Source organism: Gossypium hirsutum, chromosome A03 (assembly GCF_007990345.1).
Source record: "Gossypium hirsutum isolate 1008001.06 chromosome A03, Gossypium_hirsutum_v2.1, whole genome shotgun sequence".
Lineage (NCBI taxonomy): Eukaryota > Viridiplantae > Streptophyta > Magnoliopsida > Malvales > Malvaceae > Gossypium > Gossypium hirsutum.
In genome coordinates this window covers 11699218-11720738 of record NC_053426.1, presented here as the reverse complement: position 1 = coordinate 11720738, position 21521 = coordinate 11699218, and the positions used below count along the sequence as shown (strand labels likewise).

The following is a 21521-nucleotide window of genomic DNA, read 5'->3' as shown; positions in this document are numbered from 1 at the left end:
TCTCGACAAAAATAGGGATCAAGTTAATTTAGGGGATTTCAATAATAATGGGTTAAGAGTTAATGTTGAGGGTAAATCAATGAATGGGTTGTTAGGCTCAAGGGGGTTCACTAAGGGTTATTTGTGAAGGTAGGCTTTTATGGAGTGAGTGGGTTAAACCTAAGTGCCTTATATAGATTTTAGGGAAGGAGATGATGAATAGTGAGGTGCTTATATAGATTTTGGGGCACACGGCCATGGGGCACGCCCTTGTGCCCTAATTTTAGCCTGTGGCTTTTGCGATTTTTAAGTTTGGACGCGTCTGAAATTCGTCACATGCCCATGCTCTTTGGCCGTGTTGGTGCACACGACCGTGTCCTACTTCGTTCGCTTCTCCCACGCCCGTGTTTAAATGTGCACGCCCGTGTTGTTTTATCAGTCTTGAGCACAGGTGATACGTCATTTTCATGACAAGTTTTAAAAATTTATAATTAATCGTTCTTGAAACTAACTATTATCATGATGATGGCAAGTGTACCTATCGAATACTAGTATAGCTTTAGCAAGACTGGATTGTCGAACCCAAAGGAACCAAGAGTACTAGTAATTACTTTCTTTTTATTATCTAGCCTAAAAATTAAGGGATTTGCTTATCTAAACTAATTAACTAAACTAAGAGTGCACAGAGAGAAATTGGGAAAAAGCTTTTGGGAAAACTTGATTGATTAGGACAATACCCAAGGAAAAATCCACCTAGAATTCACTTGTCATTTGACTCTGAATCAGACGATTTATTCATTTGACTTGATTTGTAGAAATCCCTAAGTTATATTATTATCTCTCTCGAGACTAATAACGTCTAACCCTAGGTTGATTAATTGAAATCTCTTTCTAATTAATGCCTTAGTGTTGCATTAACTCGATCTATGGATCCCCTTATAGGTTTCACCCTAATCTGGCAAAATCTTGTCACCTTATCTCTAGGCGTGTAGTCAACTCTGCTTAATTATGACAAATTTAGTATTAGACAGGTGATCGCGACTTTCGTGATAGGTAAGTTTTATATATTTATAATTAATCGTTCTTGAACTAACTATTATCACGATGTAGGCAAGTGTATCTATCGAACAGTAGTATAATTTTAGCAAGACCAGATTGTCGAACCCAAAGGAACTAAAAGTACTATTAATGACTGTCTTTTTATTATCTAGCCTAAGAATAAAGGGGGTTTTGTTTAACTAACTAATTATCTAAACAAAGAATTCATAGAAAATAGAATTAGGGAATTACTTTTGGAAAAATGATTGAATTAAGACAATACCTAAGGAAGAATCCACCTAGACTTTACTTGTTATTCTGGCTCCAAATCGGATGATTTATTCATTTAACTTGTTCCGTAGAGATCCCTAAGTTATGTTATTATCCCTATTCGAGGCTAATAACGTCTAATCCCTAGATTGAATAATTGAGACTTTTATCTAATTAACACCCTAGCCTTGTTCTCTTGAAAAGCTCTCATATCATGTTTAGGATAAATTAGAGAAAGGTCTCAATTATTCAATCTAGGGATTAGACATTATTAGTCTTGAATAGGGATAATAACATAACTTAGTGATCTCTACGGAACAAGTTAAATGAATAAATCGTCCGATTCGGAGCCAGAATAACAAGTACAGTTTAGGTGGATTTTTCCTTAGGTATTGTCTTAATTCAATCGATTTTCCCAAAAGCAATTCCCCAATTCCATTATCTGTGAATTCTTAGTTTAGATAATTAGTTAGTTAAAGCAAAACCTCTTTATTCTTAGGCTAGATAATAAAAAGATAGTCATTACTAGTACTTTTAGTTCCTTTGGGTTCGACAATCTGGTCTTGCTAAAACTATACTATTGTTCGATAGGTACACTTGCCTACATCACGATAATAGTTAGCTTAATGAATGATTAATTATAAATATTTAAAACCTATCACGAAATCACGCGATCAAGTTTTTAGCACCGTTGCCGGGGAACTAAGATATTAGGAACACTCAATTTTTATTAATTTAGCCATTTATTTTTCTTGCAATTTAATTTAATTTAATTTTTTATTATTCTTATTTATTAATTTACTTTTTTCTTTCTCTTGGCAGGTTTTTATAGTTTATTACTAGAAGAAACCCGTCAGGACCACTACTTTTTGACGAAGAAATCGATCGCACAGTTCACAGACATCAAAGAGAAATAAGACGAAGCTTAAGATACACAGAGAACAACCAAGAGGATGATACACAACCCCAACCGAAGAGATGGCTAAAAACCAAGACAATTAGCTACCTCCTGCAATTGCGGTTAATCAAATCCTGCTCCACGCACTATTTATGATTATGCTAAACCTTCTTTAACAGGAACTGAATCGAGCATAGTTAGACGTGCTGTAGCTGCAAATACTTTTGAACTAAAACCTAACACTATTCAAATGATACAGCAATTTGTTCAGTTTGATGGTTTGCAGGATGAGGATCCCAACACTCACTTAGCAAACTTTTTGGAACTATGGGATACATTTAAAATTAATGGTGTTTCTGATGATGCCATTCGTCTTCGGTTATTCACTTTTTCATTGAGAAACAAAGATAAACAGTGGTTGAACTCATTACCACGAGGTCAATCACTACTTTGGAACAAATGGCCGAAAAATTTCTATTAAAATATTTTCCACCGGCTAAAACGGCTAAATTACGTAATGATATCTCTTTGTTTGTGCAGATGGACTTAGAAACCCTTTACGATGCATGGGAGAGATACAAAGACTTACTGAGAAGGTGCCCTCACCATGGTTACCACTTTGGCTTCAAGTTCAAATGTTCCATAATGGACTGAATCCTTCGACTCGGCAAATGGTTGACACAGCTGCTGGCGGAACCATCAATAATAAAACCCCCTGAAGATGAACATGAGTTTATAGAGGAGATGTCACTAAATAATTATCAGTGGCAAGTCATGAGGACTAAGCCAACTAAAATAGCAGGCGTTTATAACGTCGATTCAGTTACTATGCTGTCAAACCAGGTAGAACTTCCAAATAAAAAGATTGATGGTTTACTTGGTTCTACTCAGGTACATCCAGTAATGAGGTGCGAGATGAATGGAGGAGAAGCATGCACAGAGTATCAACCTTTCAACCCTAGCATCGAGGAGGAACAAGTCCAGTATATGGGTAACAATAACTCTCGATCCCAAAATAACCCATATAGTAACACTTACAATGCATGTTAGAGGAAGCAATTTCTCGTGGGGCGGTCAAGGAAATCAAAGACCACAACATCCTCTGGGTTTTCATCAACCACCCTATCAACAAGAAAAGAAGCCAAACCTTAAAGAGATGCTCTCAAAGTTTATATCAGTGTGAGAAACCCATTTTTAGAACACTGAGACAGCACTTAAAAATCAACAAGCATCAATCCAAGGGCTTGAAACTCAAATAGGCCAGCTTTCCAAACTAATCTCCGAATGACCACAAGGTAGCTTGCTAAGTAATACTGAACCGAACCCAAGGGAACAACTCAACGCAATTAATATTCAAGATGACGAAGGAGTCATTGAGCCTAAACCATAACCGAGGCAAGAAACTGTGGTAAGCAAAGGTCAAGGTGAGGTAGGTCATAATAAAAACAAATCAGTGAATGTCAAATATAAACCTTGTGTGCCATACCTCAACGCGACAGGGAAAGACCGCTCAGATTAACAATTTGGTAAATTCCTTAAACGCTTAAAAAAATTACACATTAACTTACCGTTTATTGAAGCTCTATCGCAGATGCCAAACGTAATGAAATTTTTAAATGAGCTTTTAACAAATAAGCGAAAGTTGGATGAGGCGTCGCATGTGGAGCTAAACGCAGTGTGCTCAGCTATTTTGCAAAATAAGCTATCGAACAAATTAAAAGATCTAGGGAGTTTTACGATTCTTTGCTTAATTGGTAGTTTAGATGTTAATAATGCATTAGCTGATTTAGGGGCTAGTATCGACGTCATGCCTTAAAAAATGTTTAAGCAACTAGGTCTCAGGAAACCCAAACAGACTAGGATGAGCATTCAATTAGCAAATAAAACTATAAGATCCCTAGGGGTATTATTGAATATGTGCTAGTTAAAATCGATAAATTTATATTTCCTGTTGACTTCATTGTTCTAGACATAGAGGAGGATAGCAACACTCCTTTAATTCTAGGAAGGCCCTTTTTAGCAACTACTAAAACAATTATTGATGTTGGCATAGGTGAACTCACACTCCGTGTGGGAGACGAAACAATCACCTTTCAAGCTCGTAATTCTAGCAACACATCAGAAATTGAAGGTGATCGTCTAAACCATTCTACTAAAACTGACAATATGGTGCAACCTTCTTTGCAGGAAATGAGTCTAAAGGAAGTACATGAGCCATTCTCAAGAAATAGTAGAAGACCTATTCGTGAAGATCAAAGGCTACAAATCGAGGAGCAAGATGAATGGCAGACACATAAACTGAGAACACCTGACAAACTGAATCTACGACAGAACGAGCTCAATACCTTTCCAAATCAACTCAAGGTTGGAGATAGAGTCTTATTAGATGCCGCAGATACCTACATTGTCGCTACCACACTGAATGAAGAAATCTCTCTTGCAGTACTCAGCATTTTCCCATTCGATACGGTCGAGGTGAGTCATCCTAAGTTCAACACTTTTAAGGTAAACAACACCCGTTTAAAACCTTATTTTGATGAGATTCATAGCAGGAATGAGGAGTATAAACTCCTCAAACCACCATGATCATTCAACGGAGAGGTAAGTCAAGCTTTGACTATAAATAAGCATTTCTCGGGAGGCAACCCGAGCACTAACTGTATTAACTTCTTTAAAATTTAGTCTTCAACACCTAAATTACTAACGGAGCTCTTGAATACAGGTTTTCCACAGAGACATGGCCAAGCACACGGGCGTGCTTAGGGCCGTGTGAAAATAGGGTAAAGATTTCCCCAAACACAGGCAACGATAAAACGCCACGGTCATGCAACATGGCCGTGGTTGAGCCTGCCAAAAGGAAGAACCGTGGGCGAACCTATTAAAACAGCACGGGCATGCGACACTCCAGTGTCTAGCACCCGTGGTCGAACCTGCTAGATTGACACGGGCATGGGAGAAGCGAACAACGCCAGACATGGCCGTGCGACACGACCGTGTGCACCCACACGACCCAAGGAACACGGGCATGTACTAAATGTCAAACACGCCCAAATTCAAAATTTGTGAATCGCACGGGCTGAAATTGGGGAACAAGGGCATGTTACTTGGCCGTGTACACCAAAATCTATAAATACCCTGCACTATTCATTGTCTTCCCCACTCAAAAAGCCTAACCCTAGCCACTGTAATTCCACACGGCCTCCCCGCCACGCCCGTGCGCCGCCCCCAACTTCATTTTTGACACTCAATGTTCCCTTCCTACCATTTGTTTACTTCTTTCTTGTCTATTTTAATGATTTATAGGGCTTTTTATCATAATAATATGCAAGTTTTTTATGTTATTTTCATACTTTTAAATGTCATAATCTAAAATAATTTTCATTTTTTTTCATGTTCAAGTTTTTTTTTCATTACAAGATTTCTTTACTCCCTCTGATTAGTTAAAAGTAAAATATTCATGGTTAGAATAGGTGGAATACTCATGCCTTTTTCAAATATTCTAACTCAATCCTCATACTTTTCAAATGCTTCTTTTTATTTGCCAATTTGTTTTATGCTATTATCATGCAATGCCACAAAAGTATGCTATAAAATAGATTAGTTTGATTAGAATTGTTAAGTGATTATAGTTGTGGCTAAGTCCCGAAGAGCATTCATGCTGGTGTTATATCCGGGCTAAGTCCCGAAGAGCATTCGTGCTGATGTTACATCTGGGCTAAGTCCTGAAGGGCATTCGTGCCGGTGATGTGTAATCAGGCCTTCATGCCTAGCAGGCTTAATGCCGGTGATTCGAGCAAAGTTTAAGTGTTCATTACTATATGAATTCAAAGTTAAATGAAAGGACACGTTTAAAGTGTACTTATATGATGTTTTATAGACTTGGTTAAGTTATTTCAATGTGTAATAACGAATGAATGTAGGCACTATGTGTGCGAATGAATTGAGGCACTGTGTGTGCGAATTCTTTAAACCGAGCACTATGTGTGCGAGATCGGTCAGTGGGCACTGTGTGTGCGGATTTCGTTTCATGTAAGATCTCGTCTAGGACGACGGCATTGATTTGTGATAGTGTGTAAGACCGTGTTTAGTACACTGGCATCACTCGTGTTAAGCTTTATGCCTATTCGACTGTATACGGGTAACTTTAAATATGATTGGATGTATTAAATGAACTAAATGTTCAAGTACGTGGAAGTTGATCTTCTTTTGGAAATAAGTTAAGTTGAATATTTAGATATGATAATGTTATAAAGGATATTCATTAGGATGTTTAAGAACATGTATACTTTCGGCCATGTTATGGCTTATATATATATATGAATGAAAATGTGGGTTATGAATATCTGAGTTGATGTTATGTAATTGTTTTAAAATAAGAGGACGTTATCCTAACGTAGTCGCTAGTAAGATTTTCAGGGGCGAAAATCCCTAAAGAGGGGGAGAGTTGTGACATCCCTAATTTGACCCTAGTCGGAAAGTGGTTTCGGGACCACAAAATCGAGTCATAAAAATAATTAACCGACATATTTGATGATTATTATATATGAATATGCATGTGTGAAAATTTTATGCTTAAATTTTGTTAATAGTATGTGAAATTTATTAAATAGGACTTGTGTGAGAAAATTTAGATGTGACAGCCCAAAATTGACCCTAGTCGGGAAGTGGTTTCGGGACCGCTAAACCGAGTCACCGAAAGGTTTGAATGTGATGTTTATTATCTAGAATATGTAATCATCAATGTGTGAAAATTTCAAGCTTCGATTTAGTCGATTGCATGTGAATTTAGTCAATAGGACTTATATGAGAAAATTTTAAAATGTGATAGGTCAATGCATGAGGACCTATTAGTGCATGTGGAAGAAAAAGGGGACTTGCATGTCAAATTCCCCCTCCCTAATATGTAGTGGCCGGCCATGCTATGGGTGGAAACATGTCACCAACATGTTGTGTTAGTGATGTATGGTAAGGAAAATAAAATATTAAGCATGATAATTAAAATAAGTTAAAGAAAGGAATTAAACAATGAAAAGGAAGGGTGATGAAAAAAAAAATGGTCTCATCCATACCCCCCCCTTGTTGCCGTGAGTTGAGGAAAGAAAACAAAAAAAAAATGTGTGTTCATTCTTGAACACCTTTGGCCGAATAGAGGAAAGAAAGGAAGGGGAAGAGCTTGAGAAAATCGGCTATGGTGGTTTGCTAGACTAAGGTATGTTTGATGTTGTTCTTGAGATGCATGCATGTTTTAGTAGTTGACTAGAGTTCTAAAAACCCATGGTTCAATTTTGTGGATTGATGATGATTTTGTGTTTTGCCATTGATGAGTGCTTGAGCTTTTTGATAGTTGTTGATGAAAAGTGAAAGATATGTTAAAGATTAATATGTTTTGTGTTGAAGTTTTTGGTGATTTTGAGTAGTTAGAGCTAAATTACAAAAACAAATTTTTGAAGGACTCAAAGGTGAAATAAATGAGATGTATGGACTTATATGGGCACTAGGAAGATTCGGCCCTTAAGGAGTGTGACCAAACTTTGTGTGTTTTGTGTTTTGTGGAATAAAGACTAAATTGTGAAAGTGCGAAATATTAGGGGTAAAAATGTAATTTACCCATTTATGCATTATTAGACTAAATTGAATGAAAATATGTTAAATTAAGGCTTGGCAAGCTAGCTATTAAGGTGAAATGCTAATGTTAGTATTTGATTCGGTAATAATCTGTTTGGGGACAGCAGCAGTATGGTGATTTTGGAAAATCGCCATAATTTGTAGGAGTTGAATTAGAAGCTGAGTGAATTATGCCATTAAAGCTTGAAGAGTCTATTTTCTTACAAAAGAAACTATGAAAACAAAAGAGTTACCGATCTTGAGATATTTGAAGTATTGTGGGGCTGAGTCAAAATGACTACTAGATTCCCTGTTCTGTTTTTAGAAAATCATTATAAATTGTACAAAAATGATTATAAGATAAAATTTATATGCTTAGACTCCTTAATGATTCTAGTTTCAAATGAGATCAAATACAACACATTTTGAATTCTGTAAAATGAGAAATTTGATTCGTAGTGAAGAGTGGTCAGAATAGTCAAACAGTGAAACAGGGGAAACTTTAAGAAAAATCTGGTATTGATTGGCCAAGCCAAAAATTCTGGAAATTTTATGGATGGAAGATATACGAGTCTATATTCAGGGAAAATGAACGGCTAGTGATTTGGAGTTTTGTAGCTCCAGTTATAAACAATTTAGAGACTACTGCTCAGGAAAACAGCTCGTAGTGAATATGTGATTTTGTTGTAAACATTAATGAAAATTTGCCAATGAGTTATTTATTGACTATTATACAGCTTACTATAAGCTATGTGTGTGAAAGTCAAATCAATATATATATATTATTCTGAAAGTAATACTTGAATAGTCGATTAATGACTATTTTAAATTATTGATTTGGCTCAAGGAGTTAAAGGAGGTGAATCGAGTAAAGGCAAAGAAAAGGTTATCGAGTAGTCGAGTTGGAACCGTCTTACCCAACACGAGGTAAGTCATTAAGCATGTAGTTGGTATTATTTCAATGGTCATAATGTTTATGTATTGATGCTGAATGGAATGAATAAATATACATATATATATATGTGCATGTACGTATGTGATGATGAAATTGTTGAATGAAAGAAAAGAGGTAAGATGTACTGAGTTGTTGATCTCGGCACTAAACGTGCGGGATAACCATTTATGACCATGAGATTGGCGCTAAGTGCGCGGGATTAAATTGTACAGCACTAAGTGTGCGATTTGACTATGTTGCACTAAGTGTGCGAAATGAATATGATGCACTAAGTGTGCGAATTGACCATGCGGCACTAAGTGTGCGAGTTTGACTATGTAGCACTAAGTGTGCGAGTTGATTATATAGCACTGAGTGTGCGGACTCGATATACATTCGTGAATCATTATGGACACTATGTGTGCGACACTATTGAGTCGATCGCGGACAGCGGATCGGGTAAGTGTCTTGAGTACATGGCTAATAGGTGCTATGCTTATACTTGGTGTTGAGCTCGGTAAGTTTGAACCTATGTGACAAATATACTTGAAGTCACGTACATAAAATTTATCGTAGGATGGGTGAAAGGCCGTTTAGTCGTTTGATTGTAACGAAAATAAATTGATTTATGAAAATGCTTCAATGTCCTATTGATGAGTATATGGAATGTGAATGCATGAATTGATATGAAATTGAATTGATAGGTTGGAGGAACTATGGTATGGTTCGGAATGGATGGAGTAATTAGCCTCGTTCCATTTTGTTTTCTCTTGTGATAATGTTATTGATGGATGGTAGTGCATAGCTTATGACTTACTGAGTTATAAACTCACTCGGTGTTTCCTTGTCACCCATTATAGGTTGCTTGGACTCATCTATTTTTGCGTGGTCGGGCCGTCATCGAAGTCATCACACCGGATAGCAAGTTTTGGTACTTTCTTCTTAGTGTGCTTAGAAGATCATTTTGGCATGTATAAGCTAGTACGTTGTGTTTGAATTATGGCATGTAAACTTTAAGCCATGCGAAAATGGCACGAATGTTCGATTGAGTTGGATCAAGGGTAGGCATGAAATGGACCTAGTTACTTTCGTAACAGATGCTGGCAGCAGCAGTGTCATGAGATTGAAAAATCACTAAAAATAGTAGGAGTGGAATTAATTGATGAATAAATTATGTAATCGAAGCTCGATGAGTCTGCTTTCATGAGGAAGTAACGAAAAGATCATATGGGCAGTATATTAAGAGATAATCAGATTTTTGTGGGACAGGGCCAGAACGGTTTCTGGATTCCCTGCTCCGACTTTGGAAATTCATTATAAATTAACCAGAGATAATTAGGGGTCGTACCATATATGTACAGATTCCTCTCTGAGTCTAGTTTTCATAGAAACAAACGGCATCAGTATTGAAGCCCCGTGCAGGGAGATATTCAAGTCGTAATGGGCAAAGGTCAGTGTAGTCGACCCCTGCAACTTGGGGAACTTTGACTAATAAACTGTACTAATTGGCCCAACCAAAAATTCTAGAAAAAAATACATAGATGGGCACATGAGTCTAGTTTCTGGGAAAAATTACGAAACTGATTTTCGAGTTACGAAACTCAAGATATGATTTTTAAAACGACTAGTACACAGGTTGGGCAGTGTCTGGAAAATAAATTTTGTAAGGGGTTAAAGCCAGTTAACACCTCGTGTTCGACTCCGGTGTCGGTTTCGGGTTCGGGGTGTTACATTTTATTGGTATCAGAGCTATGGTTTAGTCGGTTCTAGGACTACCATAGCGCGTATGAGTCTAGCTATACATGCCGAATGTTAATGTTTAAATGTGTGATGACTTCCGACGGTTGAAATGTTTTTGTTTTGATTAGTAAATGGACCCCGGTGAAGAAAGAACCCTAGCGGATGACGTTGAGAGCATAGCGGCTGCTCCTGCACAATGGATGCCGCTTGTTGAACCTCAGTCATCTGCGAATAATCAAGGTGAGGGGGCTAAACAAGCCTTCTTTACCATGATGAATGAGTGGGTCGCACAATATGCCCGAACCAACCCGGCTGTCCAACAATTCCCGAATTTGAATAATCCACCCCAAGAGCCTGTAATGCCATCAGTCGCTGATCCTGTGAGGCTGAGTAAGCCACCTGTAGACTTGATTAGGAAGCGTGGGGCCGAGGAGTTCAAGGCCATAGTAACTGATGATGCCGAAAGGGCCGAGTTCTGGCTAGATAACACCATTCGGGTGTTCGATGAATTGTCATGCACACCCGACGAATGTCTAAAATGTGCTGTATCTTTGTTGCGAGACTCAGCCTACTATTGGTGGAGGACCTTGATTTCCATAGTCCCGAACGAGCGAGTAACTTGGGACTTCTTTCAAATGGAATTCCGGAAGAAATTTATTAGCCAACGGTTCATTGATCAGAAGCGTAAGGAGTTCTTGGAACTCAAGCAAGGCCGTATGACTGTATCTGAATACGAACATGAATTCGTAAGACTCAGTAGGTATGCCCGGGAGTGTGTAGCTGACGAGGTTGCTATGTGCAAAAGATTCGAGGAAGGATTGAATGAAGATTTAAAGCTACTAATGGGTATTTTGGAAGTAAAAGAATTCGTAACACTAGTCGAACGAGCCTGCAAGGCGGAAGAACTTGGAAAGGATAAGAGGAAGGCTGAATTTGAAGCTAGAGATTATCGTAAGAGATCGACGGGTAAAGCTCCGTTCTCAGCTGTAAAGAAGTTCAGGGAGGACATTAAGAAGTCGAGGGCGACTGCGGGAATTTCCATCAGGGCAAGACCATCGATGGGCTCCCGAGCTACTTCGGTAGCTAGTGTGGGCAATAATCGTCACGAGAAACCTGAATGTCCCCAATGTGGAAGACGACACCTAGGTGAATGTTGGGGCAAGTCTACTAGCAGGGTCTGTTACGGATGCGGTTCGAAGGACCACTTCATTAGAGATTGCACGGAGCTGGATGAGAAGAATAAGATTCAAGGTGCAAGACCTAGTGGAGTGACATCTAGAGGTAGACCACCGAGAATTTTAGGAGGCAGGGGTGGTAGTCAGAGGGGGGCCTCTGATACGGCCGATCGAGCCGAGAACCATACTCCTGCTAGAGCATATGCCATTCGCGCACGAGAGGAGGCATCCTCCCCCGACGTCATCACTGGTACCTTCACTCTCTTTGATACTAATGTGATTGCATTGATTGACCCTGGTTCTACTCATTCATATGTATGCGAAACCTTAGCAACCAGTAAGACTCTACCTGTTGAGTCTACTGAGCTCGTAATTCGAGTATCAAACCCTTTGGGTCAATGCGTACTTGTTGATAAAGTGTGTAAGAGATGCCCTCTAATAATCCGAGAATCCTGTTTTCTGGCCGATTTGATGCTTTTGCCGTTCGACGAGTTTGATGTTATTTTTGGTTTGGATTGGTTAACCGCGCATGATGCGGTTGTGAATTGCAAAAGCAAGACTATCGATTAGAGGTGCGCAAATAACGAAATAATCCGAGTTGAGTCTGCGGACTTAAGGGGGGTTGCCAGCTGTAATATCAGCAATGTTGGCCCAGAAATATGTAAGGAAAGGGTGCGAAACGTACCTCGCGTATGTACTTGATGACAAGGAGTTAGAAAAGAAACCCGAATCGGTGCCGGTGGTTTGTGAATACCCGGATGTTTTTCCTGAAGAGTTACCGGGTTTGCCACCTGTTCGGGAGGTAGAGTTTGGTATTGAGCTTGTACCTGGAACTACGCCAATTTCGATCGCTCCGTATCGTATGGCACTAACCGAGTTAAAAGAGTTGAAAGCTCAGTTGCAAGAATTGACGGATAGAGGTTTCGCTCGACCGAGTTTCTCACCTTGGGGTGCACCAGTATTGTTCGTCAAAAAGAAGGACGGAACCATGAGGTTGTGCATTGACTATCGTCAACTGAATAAAGTGACGATAAAGAATAAGTATCCGTTACCGCGTATTGATGATTTGTTCGACCAACTGAAGGGAGCCTCAATGTTCTCAAAATAGATCTGAGATCGGGCTATTATCAGTTGCGAATTCGAGAATCGGACATACCCAAAACTGCCTTCAGGACGAGATATGGTCACTACGAGTTCTTAGTGATGCCGTTTGGGCTCACTAATGCCCCTGCGGTGTTTATGGATTTGATGAATCGGATCTTCAGGCCGTATTTGGATCGGTTCGTAGTTGTGTTTATTGATGACATCTTGGTCTATTCAAGAGATGAGACCGAACATGCTGAGCATCTGAGGCAAGTGTTGCAAATTTTGCGGGATAAGCAGTTATATGCTAAGTTCAGTAAGTGTGAGTTCTGGTTAAGAGAGGTTAGCTTCTTGGGTCATGTGGTGTCCGCATCGGGTATTCGAGTTGACCCGAGCAAAATTTCAGCCATACTTAACTGGAAGCCTCCGAGAAATGTTACTGAAGTCCGGAGCTTTCTAGGGCTCGCCGGTTATTACCGACGATTTGTCAAAGGTTTCTCGATGATAGCCACACCAATGACGAAGTTACTTCAAAAGGATGTTAAGTTCGAATGGACGGAGAATTGTCAGAAAAGCTTCGATCAACTGAAAACTCATTTGACTGAAGCTCCAATTTTGGTGCAACCCGAATCGGGTAAAGAGTTTGTCATTTATAGTGATGCATCCCTACTTGGGTTGGGTTGCGTATTGATGCAAGAAGGTCGAGTTGTGGCCTATGCGTCGAGACAATTGAAGCCACACGAGAGAAATTATCTGACCCATGATCTCGAACTAGCCGCCATTGTGTTTGCATTGAAAATATGGCGACATTATTTGTTTGGTGAGAAGTGCCATGTGTTTTCGGATCACAAAAGTCTCAATATTTGATGACTCAACGAGACTTGAATCTGCGACAAAGACGTTGGCTTGAGTTGTTGAAAGATTACGAGCTTGTCATTGATGACCACCCGGGAAAGGCTAATGTGGTTGCGGACGCCTTAAGCCGGAAATCACTGTTTGCTTTGCGAGCGATGAATGTACACTTGTCTGTTCTACCTGACAATATGTTAGTAGCTGAATTAAAAGCCAAACCATTATTGACTCATCAAATTCGTGAAGCTCGGAAAGTCGATGATGAATTGGTTGCAAAACGAGCTGAGTGTGTTCCGAACAAGGAATCGGAGTTTCAGATTGATGATGATGGTTATTTGAGGTTTAGAAGCCGTTTGTGTGTTCCAAGGAATTCGGAACTCATTCCGATGATTTTGAACGAAGCCCATTGTAGCCGAATGTCAATTCACCCGGGGAGCACGAAAATGTACAACGACTTGAAACGTCGGTTTTGGTGGCATGGTATGAAACGAGACATCTCCGACTTTGTTTCGAGATGTTTAATATGTCAACAAGTGAAAGCGGAACATCAAGTGCCTTCAGGGTTACTTTAGCCGATCATGACACCCGAGTGGAAATGGGATCGAGTCACAATGGACTTTGTGTCCGGACTGCCATTGTCAGCAAGTAAGAAGGATGCGATTTGGGTTGTTGTTGATAGGCTGACTAAGTCGGCTCACTTTATCCCCGTGCGTACGGATTTTTCATTGGATAAACTAGCCGAATTGTATGTTTCACAGATTGTGAGATTACATGGAGTACCTATTTCTATCGTGTCGAATAGAGATCCGAGATTCACCTCGCGATTTTGGGAGAAATTGCAAGAAGCTTTGGGTACCAAGCTGCATTTTAGCACCGCTTTTCACCCCCAAACCGATGGTTAATCCGAGCGGATAATTCAGATGCTTGAGGACATGTTGAGATGTTGCATCCTCGAGTTTAGTAGTTCATGGGAACAGTATTTACCTTTGATTGAATTCGCTTACAACAATAGTTTTCAATCAAGTATTAAGATGGCACCTTACGAGGCTTTGTACGGGCGTAAATGCCGCACACCATTGTTTTGGACTGAGCTTGGTGAAAGTAAAATTTTCGGAGTTGATTTGATTAAAGATGCCGAACAGAAAGTAAAGGGGTTATGGCTCGAACACGGGATCGAGGAAGCTACTTGGGAAACCGAGAGCTCGATGAAAGAACGATATCCAAACCTATTTACCGGTAAGATTTTCGGGGACGAAAATTTCTTAAGTGGGGGAGAGTTGTGACAGCCCAAAATTGACCCTAGTCGGGAAGTGGTTTCGGGACCGCTAAACCGAGTCACCGAAAGGTTTGAATGTGATGTTTATTATCTAGAATATGTAATCATCAATGTGTGAAAATTTCAAGCTTCGATTTAGTCGATTGCATGTGAATTTAGTCAATAGGACTTATATGAGAAAATTTTAAAATGTGATAGGTCAATGCATGAGGACCTATTAGTGCATGTGGAAGAAAAAGGGGACTTGCATGTCAAATTCCCCCTCCCTAATATGTAGTGGCCGGCCATGCTATGGGTGGAAACATGTCACCAACATGTTGTGTTAGTGATGTATGGTAAGGAAAATAAAATATTAAGCATGATAATTAAAATAAGTTAAAGAAAGGAATTAAACAATGAAAAGGAAGGGTGATGAAAAAAAAATGGTCTCATCCATACCCCCCCCTTGTTGCCGTGAGTTGAGGAAAGAAAACAAAAAAAAATGTGTGTTCATTCTTGAACACCTTTGGCCGAATAGAGGAAAGAAAGGAAGGGGAAGAGCTTGAGAAAATCGGCTATGGTGGTTTGCTAGACTAAGGTATGTTTGATGTTGTTCTTGAGATGCATGCATGTTTTAGTAGTTGACTTGAGTTCTAAAACCCATGGTTCAATTTTGTGGATTGATGATGATTTTGTGTTTTGCCATTGATGAGTGCTTGAGCTTTTTGATAGTTGTTGATGAAAAGTGAAAGATATGTTAAAGATTAATATGTTTTGTGTTGAAGTTTTTGGTGATTTTGAGTAGTTAGAGCTAAATTACAAAAACAAATTTTTGAAGGACTCAAAGGTGAAATAAATGAGATGTATGGACTTATATGGGCACTAGGAAGATTCGGCCCTTAAGGAGTGTGACCAAACTTTGTGTGTTTTGTGGAATAAAGACTAAATTGTGAAAGTGCGAAATATTAGGGGTAAAAATGTAATTTACCCATTTATGCGTTATTAGACTAAATTGAATGAAAATATGTTAAATTAAGGCTTGGCAAGCTAGCTATTAAGGTGAAATGCTAATGTTAGTATTTGATTCGGTAATAATCTGTTTGGGGACAGCAGCAGTAAGGTGATTTTGGAAAATCGCCATAATTTGTAGGAGTTGAATTAGAAGCTGAGTGAATTATGCCATTAAATCTTGAAGAGTCTATTTTCTTACAAAAGAAACTATGAAAACAAAAGAGTTACCGATCTTGAGATATTTGAAGTATTGTGGGGCTGAGTCAAAATGACTACTAGATTCCCTGTTCTGTATTTAGAAAATCATTATAAATTGTACAAAAATGATTATAAGATAAAATTTATATGCTTAGACTCCTTAATGAGTCTAGTTTCAAATGAGATCAAATACAACACATTTTGAATTCTGTAAAATGAGAAATTTGATTCGTAGTGAAGAGTGGTCAGAATAGTCAAACAGTGAAACAGGGGAAACTTTAAGAAAAATCTGGTATTGATTGGCCAAGCCAAAAATTCTGGAAATTTTATGGATGGAAGATATACGAGTCTATATTCAGGGAAAATTAACGGCTAGTGATTTGGAGTTTTGTAGCTCCAGTTATAAACAATTTAGCGACTACTGCTCAGGAAAACAGCTCGTAGTGAATATGTGATTTTGTTGTAAACATTAATGAAAATTTGCCAATGAGTTATTTATTGACTATTATACAGCTTACTATAAGCTATGTGTGTGAAAGTCAAATCAATATATATATATTATTCTGAAAGTAATACTTGAATAGTCGATTAATGACTATTTTAAATTATTGATTTGGCTCAAGGAGTTAAAGGAGGTGAATCGAGTAAAGGCAAAGAAAAGGTTATCGAGTAGTCGAGTTGGAACTGTCTTACCCAACACGAGGTAAGTCATTAAGCATGTAGTTGGTATTATTTCAATGGTCATAATGTTTATGTATTGATGCTGAATGGAATGAATAAATATACATATATATATGTGCATGTACGTATGTGATGATGAAATTGTTGAATGAAAGAAAAGAGGTAAGATGTACTGAGTTGTTGATCTCGGCACTAAACGTGCGGGATAACCATTTATGACCATGAGATTGGCGCTAAGTGCGCGGGATTAAATTGTACAGCACTAAGTGTGCGATTTGACTATGTTGCACTAAGTGTGCGAAATGAATATGATGCACTAAGTGTGCGAATTGACCATGCGGCACTAAGTGTGCGAGTTTGACTATGTAGCACTAAGTGTGCGAGTTGATTATATAGCACTGAGTGTGCGGACTCGATATACATTCGTGAATCATTATGGACACTATGTGTGCGACACTATTGAGTCGATCGCGGACAGCGGATCGGGTAAGTGTCTTGAGTACATGGCTAATAGGTGCTATGCTTATACTTGGTGTTGAGCTCGGTAAGTTTGAACCTATGTGACAAATATACTTGAAGTCACGTACATAAAATTTATCGTAGGATGGGTGAAAGACCGTTTAGTCGTTTGATTGTAACGAAAATAAATTGATTTATGAAAATGCTTCAATGTCCTATTGATGAGTATATGGAATGTGAATGCATGAATTTATATGAAATTGAATTGATAGGTTGGAGGAACTATGGTATGGTTCGGAATGGATGGAGTAATTAGCCTCGTTCCATTTTGTTTTCTCTTGTGATAATGTTATTGATGGATGGTAGTGCATAGCTTATGACTTACTGAGTTATAAACTCACTCGGTGTTTCCTTGTCACCCATTATAGGTTGCTTGGACTCATCTATTTTTGCGTGGTCGGGCCGTCATCGAAGTCATCACACCGGATAGCAAGTTTTGGTACTTTCTTCTTAGTGTGCTTAGAAGATCATTTTGGCATGTATAAGCTAGTACGTTGTGTTTGAATTATGGCATGTAAACTTTAAGCCATGCGAAAATGGCACGAATGTTCGATTGAGTTGGATCAAGGGTAGGCATGAAATGGACCTAGTTACTTTCGTAACAGATGCTGGCAGCAGCAGTGTCATGAGATTGAAAAATCACTAAAAATAGTAGGAGTGGAATTAATTGATGAATAAATTATGTAATCGAAGCTCGATGAGTCTGCTTTCATGAGGAAGTAACGAAAAGATCATATGGGCAGTATATTAAGAGATAATCAGATTTTTGTGGGACAGGGCCAGAACGGTTTCTGGATTCCCTGCTCCGACTTTGGAAATTCATTATAAATTAACCAGAGATAATTAGGGGTCGTACCATATATGTACAGATTCCTCTCTGAGTCTAGTTTTCATAGAAACAAACGGCATCAGTATTGAAGCCCCGTGCAGGGAGATATTCAAGTCGTAATGGGCAAAGGTCAGTGTAGTCGACCCCTGCAACTTGGGGAACTTTGACTAATAAACTGTACTAATTGGCCCAACCAAAAATTCTAGAAAAAAATACATAGATGGGCACATGAGTCTAGTTTCTGGGAAAAATTACGAAATTGGTCTTCCTAAGAATATGATTTGTGAATGTTTATATTAGTAATAGCCGAAATTAAAGAGGTTTGATGTCTTGAACAAATGTTGTTTATATGTTTTGAATTAAGTAAAAATTTATGTTTGAACACTTAAGGATTCGGCATTGTTCATGACTATTTTATTTAGAATGTGATTTTGAATATTACGAATATTGGAATGTAAGTATATGTGTGATCGGTCATAGGAATTTGATATGAAGTTTTGTTAGGTGAGTGATGAATGGCCGAATGAATTATATACATTGTAAGGATGAAATTTCTATATAAATTGTGTATGTGTGATTTTATTAGTTAATGGCGTTTTGGCATTATATTTTGTTATGTGTGCATTCGGACTTTAGGGGTAATAAGACGAATTTAAAAGGTTAAAGAAGTTTCTAAGGCTTGTTAAGTTATTGTAGCCATTGCCGATTGTATAATTGGTTAAAGTAAATTTCAAATCGTCCCTGTATGAGTATATGAGTTGATTATTAAATGAGTATTCGGCAATATTTATAATAATGAATATGAGAGTGTATATATATACATGTTGTGCATAACTTGAGTAATCGACTAAAATATATTTATATGTATGTTAATGCCTTATGTATACGCCTTGTGTCAGTGAGACATTCGAATATAAATATGTATTAAAGTTACATATATAATTGTTTAATGTGACTTATCAAGTACACAAATTTGAAAACGAATGATAATAGACTTAAGTGGTCAATTGATTCAAATGAATTGGTTTTAAAATGTATATGGATGCCGTATGACTATGTTTGATTGGGAAGTAAATTTGTTTGATTTAGCTCAAGAGCTTAGAGGATCAAAGTTGGATAGGGGAAAGGAAAAAGTAATCGAATAGCCGTTGAAATCGTTCGACAACATCCGAGGTAAGTTTCTAGCATATAAGTTTAGTTATAATGAAGAATGATATGGAATACGGGTAAAGATGGGACTATGAATTGGTGTAATTACCTATAGTAAAATGATAAGGAATAAGTTACTTCTATGAGCCTTAGCCGATTTGTTATTAGAAAAGTTATATTTAAATTATGATTTGTATGTGATAATAAGAAGTACTTATATATGATGATATGTTTTAAACTCAAATGCTAAGTTCTTAAGTGTTTGGACTTGGAAATTTAAGAGCAAATTGTAATAATCTGCTTAGGACAGCAGCAGTAGCGTGATTTTGAAAATCACCATAAATTGTTGGAGTGGAATTAGAGACTGAATAAAATATGTAATCAAATCTCAATGAGTCTAGTTTCTTATAAAATAAACAGTGTAAGCAAAGGAATTTCCTATAGAGAGATATTTAAAGTTGTGTGTGACAGTGTCAGAATGAATCTAAAATCCCCTGTTCTATTTTTAGAAAATCATTATAAATAGTACAAAAATTTTTATAAGATAAAATTTATATTCTTAGACTCCTTAATGAGTCTAGTTTCAAATGAAATAAACAAGAACATATTTTGAAATCTGTACAATGAGAAATTTGATTTGTAGTGAAGAGTGGTCAGTATAGTCGATCAGTGAAATAGGGGAAATTTTAAGAAAATTCTGGTTTTGATTGGCCAAACCAAAAATCATGAAAATTTTATGGATAGAAGATATATGAGTATATTTTCAGGAAAAATTTACGGTACTTCATTTGAAGTTCCGTAGCTCCAGTTACAAATAATCTAATGATTGTTGTTCAAGAAAACAGCTTGTGAATCTGTGATTTTGTTGTAAACATTGATGAAACTAATTGAGTTGCTTATAAGCTATTGCTGAATTGATGCACAAGATAAATATATAGGTGGTGAGGCCAAAATGGCTAAAATTTAAATGTGTGCCAGTTATCCGAATGGCTATTTTATAAACGTAAGCAATGTATATGTAATATGTGTTGATAGTTTTATAAATTGAAGGTGTAGTGACTTATATGTTGTTTAGCCGAATGGTTGTCATGAGAAGAATGTAAGTCATATGTGTATTTTCTTATTTAGTTGGAAGTTTATTGAAAGGGATATATATAGATATATATATAAATATGTATTAAATTCGAATGATATTAGGACATGAAGTTAAGGTATACGCTATATGCTTATATTCGAATGAGGTTAATGAATTACAATGGTGATAGTTTGTGTGAAATGTGGTAACATGTGATTATAGTGTTATGTTTTATTTGAAATATTAATGTGAATATGAACTAAAGAACTAAGCTCCTAAATACATATATACATTTATGTATGTGCACGAAATGAGTGCATATGATTAAGTGGTTAGATGTATTGAAAGATTGAATGGTAATTGGTAACTATGGAAACAGTAAGTGTACAAAGGTTAAGTATATGGTAAGTGATACTTACTTGCTATGTGAATTCGATTTCGTTTGTATTACAAATGTACTTGGGGAATCACTTATGAGATGGTTATAAGTTATATTCAACGAGTATTGACTCTATCAAATTGTTTATGTAATATGAAAACATGAATATGTGTTTCCAAATATGGAAACCGAATGTGATTATAGTGTTATGTTTTAGTTCGACTGATTAAACTAAACAAAAATAGCATTGATGTTTTTTTTAAATGCGAAGGGGTATATACTCTTAAATTTGGATGAAATAGATGAATTACATGTGCATACATAGGGTTTAATCTATTTGACCGAATGGTGATATATCTTGACATTTCAAAACGTGATTTGTGTAAGGCCTAATCTTAAGCGACTTAGTAATAAATCAACAATTACAGATGTTCAGCACATTAAGTTGGCCAGGTATGTATTATGTACTTGTGTAGGCTTATTAAGCCCATCGAGACTTCACTTGGATTTTGTGTAAGTTATAAATGTATTTAATCTAGCAAAGTTAATTGTTTTACTTAAGACTTACTAAGCCTTGAAAGCTTACTCTGTTGTTACGTTTCTCTGTTTTATAGATTGTCAAATTTGGCCTTTGCTCAGGAATCGTCAACAACTCGTCACACTATCACTATCCACTGTTTGGTACTGCTATGTTTTGGATTATTTTATGGCATGTATAGAATAGACTAGTAGTAGAATAATATTCTGGTTAATGTATATAAGCCATGCGAAAATGGCATCCTTTGACTGTGTACTTATAGAAGTTTAATTTTATCCCTGGCTGTATTTAGCATTTATCTAAATGAATGATCT

General features: G+C 37.4%; 1 non-coding gene across 1 annotated transcript; it reads right to left on the bottom strand.

Annotated features, from left to right (window-relative positions):
• Positions 1-2695: 2695 nt before the first annotated feature.
• LOC121225781 (small nucleolar RNA R71) lies at positions 2696-2799 on the bottom strand. The gene has a single exon (XR_005923677.1). It is a non-coding gene; the product is annotated as a small nucleolar RNA R71 (small nucleolar RNA).
• Positions 2800-21521: the final 18722 nt, after the last annotated feature.